Raw genomic sequence first — 11,026 nt, forward strand, 5'->3', positions numbered from 1 at the left:
TGTCACACACTTAGAATAACACTCTGTGATCACGTAATCATGTGGCCCAGTTTGAAGCCTTTTATCACTGATTCTGGTTTATTGACTTCTGGAACCTTTTAGCTGAGATTTTAGGGACAAGAAGCATCTGAAGATCCTCCAAGAAATGACGCCACAAGAAGAAGAAACGCCAACGTGGACGCAGACGGAGCGTTTACAGATCAGAGATCAAAGAGTTAATGTGAAAAGTAACCGTCAGATTATTGCAGTTCAGTAAAAACAACAATATTTCCCTCTGAAATGTTATGAAGTGAAAATATAAAGTATCATCCAATAGAAACGGTTGAATATAGTACCTCAAAATGATACTTAAACACAGTACTTGGGTTTAAATAAATCCATAAAACTAAATTACTGCTGGTTTGTTTCTGTTGTTCTGATTCTGATCCAGTTTCTAAACCAGATTCAGGGTTTGTGTGCAGAAGCAGAATTAAGCCTGAAGTCATATTTCACATCCAGACGGGCGGCTTGGCGTTGCAGCAGGCTGCCATGGAAACCAGAGTTGGGTCTGTTGTGTCAGCGGTGTCAGAGATCCCGACCCTGACCCCTTCCCTCGGCGGTGGCACACTTTCCCTGGGGGGGATTTTTCTCATACAGCATCTGCCGTGTCCTCCGACCCCCCCACCTCCTCCGCCACTGATCCTCCCACTTTAAAAGCCAAAGAGCTTCTGGACGGGTTTGTCCTCCACAAAGGCGACACACACACACACACACACACACCTGCTGAGAAGGTCGGAGGTCACGACCCCGGCAGCGTGCATCACATTCTTATACAACAGCTCATTTTTACACTTTATACTTCAGGTTTATTCTGATTCCAGCTGAGAGCACAGCTGACTACATTTTTCTAAAACATTACATCAGTTTCAAAACACTTTCCCTTTTCTTTTTCTCGGGTTGTAGCGTCTGGCGGCCGCGTCATGTGACGGCTGCTTGTGGAGACAGAAGGAGAGGGAGTTCCCTGTGGTGTCAGCGCTGCCCGCTGCCTCTCCGGGGCCCTAAAGGAATCACCCGGCCCTCATCAATCTGCCTCCACATTCCACAATAGCTGACAAAGGGACTCCACTCTCTCCGCGGCAGATGGCGGCGCCTCGGGCTGTCCACGCCAAGCTCCCATTGTTTGGGCTCGGGGGGTTTGACGGGGGGACCTTTGCTCCTCCTCCCTCGGTGTCACAGAAGGATACCGGGCTGCAGGAGCTGAATTAAAACTCTCTGAGAAGCAAAAAATATGATATTCCTTGCATGTTTTCATAAAAGCTGCACCTTCACGTTGCTGAATTTTTAATTTAAGTTGATGTTGACACCCGCTGAGGAGATAAAGGAGGCGTTTTGTGCTCCAGCAGGAGGCCGTGATCTCCCTGGATTATCCTGATTCCCACAGGAATACAGGAGGGAAGCGAGGCCCCGGCAGCCAAACAGCAACAGGCTCTCACAGCTCGCTATCACACTGGAGGCCATGTTTTCTATTGTTGTCTGTAACCAAGAAACATCCAGGCCAAAATAAAGCTAATTTAAGGAGGCATCGTAAAAATACATCTGAAGTCAGGTTAGACAGGACGGCCCACAGCCAGAATACTGATGGCATTTTTATAATCAATAACAGTTAATGTGACATGATAAGGGAGGAAATTCATTAATTATAACATCCTACTCAGCAACTGAGTCCATTTAGTCAGTGCAGTTTTGAGGTAATCATACTTTACGTGCTAATTTATACTAGGGAGGGAGATATTATGCTTTATTAAACTCCATTTACACTACATTTAATTGTTTTGTAGATTAACATACTTACATAGTGCAAAAATCACCATCTCTCCAAATAATCTATTCTGTTTTTGAGTCCTAAAAGTCCAACTAATTACCCTGACACAGTTAGAATAAGTACATGTTAAATTAAAAAGGTTGAATTATAATATTATTAATATTGAAACACAGTAAAGGGCACTTCTGCATGATAAATGTTCTTTACTTTAGATACTATGATTATATTCCACTCCTATTTAAAGGTACATTCTGCAGGATTTAAGGGGGTCATCATTAGTGTATCATCACCTGAAGCCAACGCTGACGTGGTTATGTCGTCAGGATACCATATCAATCTACAAGCCTCACATTTATGGACCCAATGGCGTCATGTGACGGTCAAATTGGCGGTTTGGGACACTTCCTGGTCTCCTCCAAAGAGTCCACCGTGTTTGTACGGTAGCCTAGAACGGACAAACGGGGCCTTTAGCATGAATGCAGCAGTTGGAGGACGAAGAAGAGGAGGAAGACCATTTTGTGTTGTGATGAACGGTGGATCAGACAAAGGGAGCATGAATCCTTGTAGGCCACCGTAGACAGCTAAAACATATTTGGTTGGTTCAAATGTACAATCTGTCAGCTACGCTGCAGGAGATGAACACAGATATAAGACAGAGGAGGAGACAGGATGTGCTGATTCAGTTCATTCATTATTCATATCAAACCAGACAAAACCAACAGCAACTGAAAACCAGGACTTAAATACAAGCTGGACTGATGAGTCAACGGGGAACAGGTGGTGAGACACGATGAGCGAGAGGAGCCGATTGGACGGAGGAACACTGGGAACGCCGCAGGGCCAACAAAGGTGACGACGGACAGGTGCAGCAAACAAGGAGCAGGTGCAGACAATCACAAGGGCGGGAAAACACACAAAGGCAGGAAGTACTACTACAAAATAAAACAGGAAGCGACGACAGGACAAAAACGACAAACTTTGAAGTTCAAACAGAACTAAAGTTCTTACAGTAAAAAGTCCACTCTGTGAACCCTCCAGAAGAGATTTGAACTATTTCCATGTTTTAGATTTGATAGAACAGAAATATTGGTGTATGGTACCAGTGGATGCTGAGGGCGGCTGGTTCACCATCATACGCACATCTTTGAATCTGAGCGTGCACTGTGCAGTGTCACAATGTTTTGTGCCTCTTGTATCGTGATTAAATAACGTTATTAACTTGCAACACAGACGTACAACTCAAGAACAAAGTCTGAGCTTTCTGCTGCAGAAAGAATGAATCTTCTATCTGTTATAGTTTCTATTTTGGATCCATTTAAACAGAAACATGCTAACAATACGTCCAAACACATAACTTAAGCCTATAAAATACAATGACCCCCCTTTCTGCTGCAGAAAGAATAAATCCTCTGTCTATTATAGTTGTTATTTTAGTTCAATTTCAACAGGAACGTACAAACAGCGCCTCCCGTGGCTCTGTGGGTTATCGTGGGGTTAAACTGGACATGGATCATGACGTACAGGCCTCTAAAACCTTCACACTGGTCCTTTAAGTTAAGCTTTAAATAGCCAGAATAGGATTTTTTGGTATCAAGGGTTAGGGTTAGGGTTAGGCTAACCCCAACCCTAGTTATCACACTGATAACCCTAACTAACACTGATTCTCAAAACAAGACAAATTAGTGCACATTCTTTGGGGACTGATGTGCCGTTTGGACTCAGATGGAACCTAAAGATGCCGGTTGGTTACAGGCCTTGAAACACTTTTATGGCCTTTTCTTTGCAGCTCTTCCCGTCCTGGGTGTCTCCTTTATTGATGTTGGATTCCTCCTCGAACACGCAGAAGCTTTGACCGACTCCATTCAGCCACCAACATAAAGCCGCCTCTCCATTAGAGAGCCTGCAGCCGCGGCTCTCCGAGCTTTTTGTGACGCTGCTGGCTGCATTTAACACATCTGTTGTCTCCCGTGTCCGAGCGGCCCACAGACGGGTCTTTTATTCAGCCCTGAAAGGACCTATAGGGGCTCCTGATAGATGGCCGTCATTCCAGCGGGATAATGGGAAGAAAGGGGAGCCACCACTCCAGCACACCCCCGTCTCCGAGCCCCTAAACATCCTTTTAAAAGGCTCCTCTTAAACAGTCGATGCTGAGCCTAATCACGCTGAAAGGAGAAGCCCTGTTTTATTTCCTGCCTCTAAAGCTGCTGCTTTTCCTTTAACACCTCAAAAAAAATGAAGCAAATGGTTTCAGGAAAGGAAACTTTGCTCTGAAACGACCTTTTTAATCAAAGAAATGGTGGAGGAACTAAAGTAATTGTGGTGTTTTTGTGTCACAGACATTTTCCCACTCAGCCAAGTGTGAAAACTTTCATTTTTCTGTAATATTTTATTCATGTTATCTCTGCTGTCTGCCTTTGATGCTGCTCAGACTCGTTTAAATGAACTTCAGCTGGTGTTAAATGCAGAAAAATCCAACATTAAAGACGTCAGCAGCTCAGTGGGGCTCAGTATTGTTATAGATCAGAACTTGTCGTTCTTTCTCTCGGATGTCTTATAAGACCTGGACATCGGCTCAGCCGTACCTCCAGTTTTAAACAGTAGACACTCGTGGTACTGCAACAGAAATAGTTCTCTTCTGTAAAAAACCACTTATTGCTCTTTGTTCTATGTATTTTTCAGCCATGGAGGTTTAATCTTTGTAAAAGTTTTTAAAAGCCCGGAAGTGTCAATTTTCTTGTGATTCTTTTGCTGAATGATGGCTGGGAGCAAGGCATGATGGGACGAACACTACAGCACATAACAGCACATAACAGCACGTAACAGCCTGTAACAGCACAACCCACAAAATGACTCGTTTCACCTTCAGAATTTGAGTCTGATAACATTTGGAAAGATTAAATAATCTTATCCACATTCAAGTTAGCGGAGGGCTAACAGGAAGTAAGCGGAGAGATAACAGGAAGTAAGCGGAGAGCTAACAGGAAGTTAGCCGGCCTGAGACACTAGTACGGCGTATCTATATAACAATGACCGGGAAGTTGAAGTTTCTTGGCTTCGGAGCCTCCAACGCTGCATCCAGATCTCTTTATACATCCACCGTACACACCAGGCGAGTGATTCTCACTGGACCGAGCAGACGCCATCTTTGCCTTCGGCATCCAGCTCTGCATCTAAAGGTGTTCGTGCCGTTGGGCAGCATCAGGACCCCTCGGCTTCGGTCGAACCCGTCTGAGGAGAATCAGTCACACAGGCTGGATGAAAGACGTAGACGTAGCTGACTGTACGAAGCCTCAAGTTTGGCATTTTGGGCGTTGCTACGTGGCTCTAAAGCTAAATAAAGGAAATACATCTATATTTTCTTTTCTTTCTTTCTTTCTTTGTTTTGTTTTGTACCCCCGTGTGTCCACTCAGGCGTTCATAAAACGGTGCTAATTGACAGTAGGAGTGGAGGGTCAGAGGATGTTTACTGCAGCATCAGTGATCAGGAGGACAGCACAGGGATGGAAAGACAATAGACAAAACAACGTCCTATTTAAAGACCGGTCACTGCTATTTATGAACCTCTGAGGAGGTGGGAGGGGGCGTACGGACCACCTTTCAAGCTTTCAGCTCAATATATGTCTGGTTTATTCTCTTAAACACATAAAAAAACAGAGTCTCTCAGGTGATTTCAGGCCTGCGGTGTCTCTGCTGCTACCAGAGTGAAACCAGGGATCCATTTATCACACTAAGCTCTTATTTTGACGTGCCTGAGAGGCCCAGTAGAGTCTGTTACATCAGTTAAAAACAGAGATAAGTCTGTCCTGTCAAAACAGCCACGGAGGGCATTACTCCACAGTCCTGAGCGGATCCCGTGCGTTGCTCCCGCACTCACAGATCCCCCCGTCATTGTCCGTCTGCCGGCGAGATCCTCTTTTAAATCAGAATAGACACTTGTGGCCGGACACAATGGCCGGCATTGTTTCTCTGTGAAAGGAGAGCATGTGCTTTGCTAAAGCCGCACTCGCAGCGGCCAACCTCCGGGACAACTTCTACATTCAGGCGTAGATTAAGGAGCGCCGTTATGCATGGGTGACTTCCTCCAAGGTGCCTGGAGGTTGTGGGAAAGGGCCGGCGAGTAAGTGTGGCCCCTGCTCAGAGGTGGGGGGGTGGGGGCTTTAATGATACCGAGCCCAGCTGAGGGGGCTCACTGTAGACCACATGACGAGATGTCAGAGCCCGACCGGACTGACCTGACTGTGTGTGTCTGTTCTTACTGGGACTATTTCCTGCGTAAGGACCTGCACTCCTCATGGGGCCCGAAGCCAATGAGGCGAAACATCATTCCTGAGGTCCTGGTGAAGGTTAGGGTTGGACTGTCGACAACGAGTGGAAGTCAATGCAACGATCTAAAACTTGCCTTGAGTAATGATACTACTACTACTATCAGTAGTGACAACAACAATAAACTGTATGTGTGTAACACTTTCCTTAATGTTACAACCTGCTTTACAAGAAAAATATGAAATACAATGAAACAAAAATTAGATATAGATTTAAAAAATGGAAAGTAATAATAGATAAACAGCACTAAAAGCTTTAATAAACAAATCTGTATTTTTTAAACCTCCACGAACAGGCTAATGAGGGCTTAGTGCTTGTATTGTTTGTGAGGCTAGTGATTGTGCTAACAGGGGCTAGTGTTTGTGCTAACAGGGGCTAATGCTTGTGCTAACAGGGGCTAGTGTTTGGGCTAACAGGGGTTATGCTTGCGCTAACAGGGGCTAATGCTTGTGCTAACAGGGGCTAGTGTTTGTGCTAACAGGGGCTAATGCTTGTGCTAACAGGGGCTAATGCTTGTGCTAACAGGGGCTAGTGTCTGTGCTAACAGGGGCTAGTGTTTGTGCTAACAGGGGCTAATGCTTGTGCTAACAGGGGCTAATGCTTGTGCTAACAGGGGCTAGTGTTTGTGCTAACAGGGGCTAATGCTTGTGCTAACAGGGGCTAATGCTTGTGCTAACAGGGGCTAGTGTTCGTGCTAACAGGGGCTAATGCTTGCACTAACAGGGGCTAGTGTTCGTGCTAACATCAGGATGTCAGGACAGCCAACTGACTGTGTGTAATTGGCCTGCAGGAAAAATTCACTTTATGTTTAGTGGAAACACCTTTAAACTGAGATTGAAGCTGTTAAACTGGCCGATAGATATGAAAATATTCTGCTCAGTGACGTCAAACATCTAAGTGACGTGACATTTTTGAGCGGAAGAGGACTTTAAAGACTTATCCCATGAATCTCAGTTTGGGGAAAGGCTTGCTGGCTGATGTTTGGTGGTGTGAGGGCTCGGCCACAGGCGGCCTCCCGTTAAACGGTGCGATTAGCTTGGCGCCCGTGAGAGCGAGGGCTCGGCTGCCTTCTGAGGGGGATTAATAAAAGAGGAGCACCTGCCATCTGACAGTATCTGTGTCAAGCAGAGTTCTCCTTAAACGTGCCTTAAATTAAATGGAGTTTGGTGTGCGGCTGATATTCACGGGGGAACCCTACACCCTCCATGTGATTCTTCCTCATATCTGTAACGTGATCTGTGTCCCGGTCATGCCACGCAGCATTTAGGTCGTAGCCTAACCTGCTCCTGTCATGGATGTCTCCCATGGGAAATCAAAAGGCTCCTAAGCACTGATAACGATACAGTTTCCCACGGATGCAACAAGAGGGCTGCGAGCCTCGTTTCTGACAGAATACTTAAAAATAACTCATCTTAGAGGCCCAAGTGTGAGCAGGCTGCATTTATCTCCAATAAGTGCATGATTTACATGTACAGAAAAAAAGGCAACATGCTAAATCCCTGTTCTTCCCATCAGCCCCCGACAGTAGAGCGAGGCCTCGCTAATCCATTTAATATGAGAGGATCAGCCCAGTAGGACCCACCAGCAGGGATACACAGCTGGACCGGCGCCAAGGCCGGTGCCAGGAGTTAATCCAATACAGAAAGAGCGATTCCCTCAGCTGACCAGGTCTGGGCAGAGTGTGTGTGTGTGTGATTCCTGACAGGTGGTATGTTCGGTAAACGCCATGTGTCCACCGCTGTGTGGCCCTGATTCCCTTTTATCCGTTAATGCCGAGTCCTCCTGATGTCGTTTAACACCAGCTCGCTGATGTTAATAGCAATTAACGGATCATGGGAATAAATGGCAGCTTTGAAAGCTCAAAATATGACGAGCGATCACAGATAAATGACAATATATATATGGATATGGATAATATGAGGATTTATAAGGACGGGTTTGTGACTGAGGTGAAACACAAACGGGAAAAAACAGTTTAATCATCCATAACATATTTTATCAGACAAGAGGGAAGAAAACCAGCTTAGATGTTTATTTTACTGCACTTTGCATCTCAGTGTCCATAAATTAATTTATTTGAGGCATTAATCTCCACTTCAGCAGCTCTTACAGACACCAAACTCTATATTTCTATTCATATTTGAAGGGTGTCACAGAGCATAGATTGATAGATTCAGACAGCTTGTGATAGAAACAATAGTTGTCCTAATGTGAATGATCAGCTGAGGACGTTTGATGTCTGATATCTGCTGGTTTATTGGTTTATTGGTTTTTCACTCCGTTCACCTGCCTGGTTAAATTAAACGTTGTGTGTTTGACCAATTAGCCGACGTTCGCTATCTTCTCTCGGCCTGTTTTCACAAGGCAGTGAAGTAATTTCATTTCCCTGCAGGCACATCTGGTTTTCATCGTCGCGGCTCCTCCACTCGTCCCATGCTGCTGTAGGTCCTCCTCCTCCTCCTCCTCCTCCTCCTCCCCCCTGTGGAGCTCGCTCTCAGTCAACAATAAGCCACGACTGAACTTTGCTGCTCCGCATCACAAAAACACAAACTAAAATCCACACGAGTCACAAAAACAACACGTGAGAAAGGCTGAAATCTTGCAGACGGTGAAATTGAAGGGGGGGTAATTAACCTCCATCCCCTGACGAAGATTAATCTCACTGGTGGCAAACAGGCTGCAGAGAAACATTAAGAACAAACAGATGCAGATGGAGTTCTTGTTGACGTGTCACAGAAACATTCAGGTTTTTCCTGACGGGGAAAGTTTGGGGTTTGGAGACACCACAAGGCCCCGCGGCCCGAGAAGGGACGGAGGGTTGGTCGCTTCTAAAGTGGCTCTGAAGTCTGAGACCCACCTGAGGCCCCCTCGCCTTCTCACCTGTGGTCACGTGACCTCCTGCAGCACAAACGTAGGACTCATTAAGACCAATTCATGTAGTAACGCAGCACATTAATGACCAGAATATTATCAAAAATGATGGTGGATGAGATGTTTGATCAGGAGATCAGGGCTCTGTGTGTGTTTAGCTTCACAGTTTTATCTCCTTTTCATGACTCTCTCCTGCTTAACGATGATAAATCCAAACTTGAGTTTCACAGTTTGAATCAGCTGCAAAAAGAACTCCTGCTGCACGGCGAGCGTCGCCTGTCGAAAAGCCAAATCCAGGTGAGAAACAGGATAATTCACTGATTTATTTCTGAACACTTATGGAGGAAAAAGACCTCCTGATTTCCTTCAAGCTGTGATCTGATCTAATTTATGATAAAGGCTAAAAACCACAAGCCGACAGCCTCAAAGTCGAACTCACAACACTCAAGAAATGAACTTGAACCACCGACGTCCCATGAAGTCATTTCATTTTCACACACTTTTACTGAAACACTGAGCAGCAGAGACACATATTTATGTTGAGAAGACATATTCCATAATACAGGGCCTTTAAGAAATGGGGAAAGATAAGAGAGACTTTATTTATTTACTTGAGGGGGCAGAAAAGGTGTCAGCAGCACTTTGCATGTTGCTGTTGCCACTAAAATCTGCACTCAGACGTTACAAACTCCCACAACAACTCTGTCGGAGTGAAAGCTCAGCAGTTTCCCACCAGACTGCTCCGTCATTTCCACAACATCACATCCCACAGCTCCTTTTCTTCCACCGTGACACACAGATCATATCTCAGCACCAGGAAAGAGGGCAACAACCAAACCACGCCATTCTGCCCCATCATCATCATCATCATCATCATCATCATCATCATCATCATGTGTGTGTGTGTGTGTGTGTGTGTGTGTGTGTGAGGCTGCACAGACTCGACCAGATCAGTCGTCCCGATTCAGCCCGTCGATGATTCGATGGTGAAAGAACGACAAAGAGAGAGTGCTGGGAAGCATTAGGCTGACGGGGTGGAAGTAGGGCAGGAGCAGGGGGCAAACTGTTATGCTAATAGAGAAGAGAGTGAAAAGGGGCCGATTATGACGGGAGGGGGGGCTTAAAATAGGACATCAACACCGAGCCGCCAGCTTCCTGTTTCCACTCATCGCCAGGAGGAAGCGTGTTTGTTTGGCCGAGAAGTTTTAACGTAAACTTCATCTCTGCTGATACGTCCTCCAAAACACCCAAAAAACCCCACAGTTTGGGTATTTAGATGAGGTGACGGGAGGAACACAACAAACTCAAAGTAGAAGCACCTCAATGACTCCACTGTCCTCCTTTTGTCTGCTGCGTCGCCCATTGTTTCGTCCCAGCAAGGTGGCCACGGACAAAAAGAGGCTGTGTGCCGGTCGGGGAAAAAAACGACCATTTAACCCGACACAAGGGAGCTTTTCACGGGGGCCTTTTTAGGACACGCAACCACCGGCCTCCCACCTCTTCACATTTACATTCTGATATTTGGATAAGCTTTTAGAGCTCCCTCCGGCTCCGAGGGGCCTCCAGTCATTAGTAGGTTTTGCTGCTAACACTCACATGTCTTTTGATTTTAACAAGTATTAAATGATCTGAATACTTCCTCCACAAAGTGCTCTACCTGACCTCAGCCTTATGGGAACTCTGCCTGCAGATCAATAAAAACGTATTTATTTGTCTCTCCAGCATCTGAAGCATTCAGGCGGTCCTCCGGGAGCGTCGCCTCGGGAAAGTGAACCCGAGTCCGCCTGGCTCTCACTTCTGGTGGGACCAGAGATCCCATCAGAGCCCGTGGTTAGGTAGTTAGTGTAAGGAGGGTTTTAGCTCTGACGCAATGCATGCTGGGTCGTCTTAGTACTAATAAAACACGTGTCTACGCTGAGTTAATGACTGCATGATGTTTTACAGTGCAGTTATAATCATTGTTTTTTAGTTCATTTAGTTTGGTGCCCTGAATTCACGTGACCCAGTGAGGGAATGAGATAACTAAAAAGT

Source organism: Pempheris klunzingeri, chromosome 17, assembly GCF_042242105.1.
Source record: "Pempheris klunzingeri isolate RE-2024b chromosome 17, fPemKlu1.hap1, whole genome shotgun sequence".
Taxonomy (NCBI): domain Eukaryota; kingdom Metazoa; phylum Chordata; class Actinopteri; order Acropomatiformes; family Pempheridae; genus Pempheris; species Pempheris klunzingeri.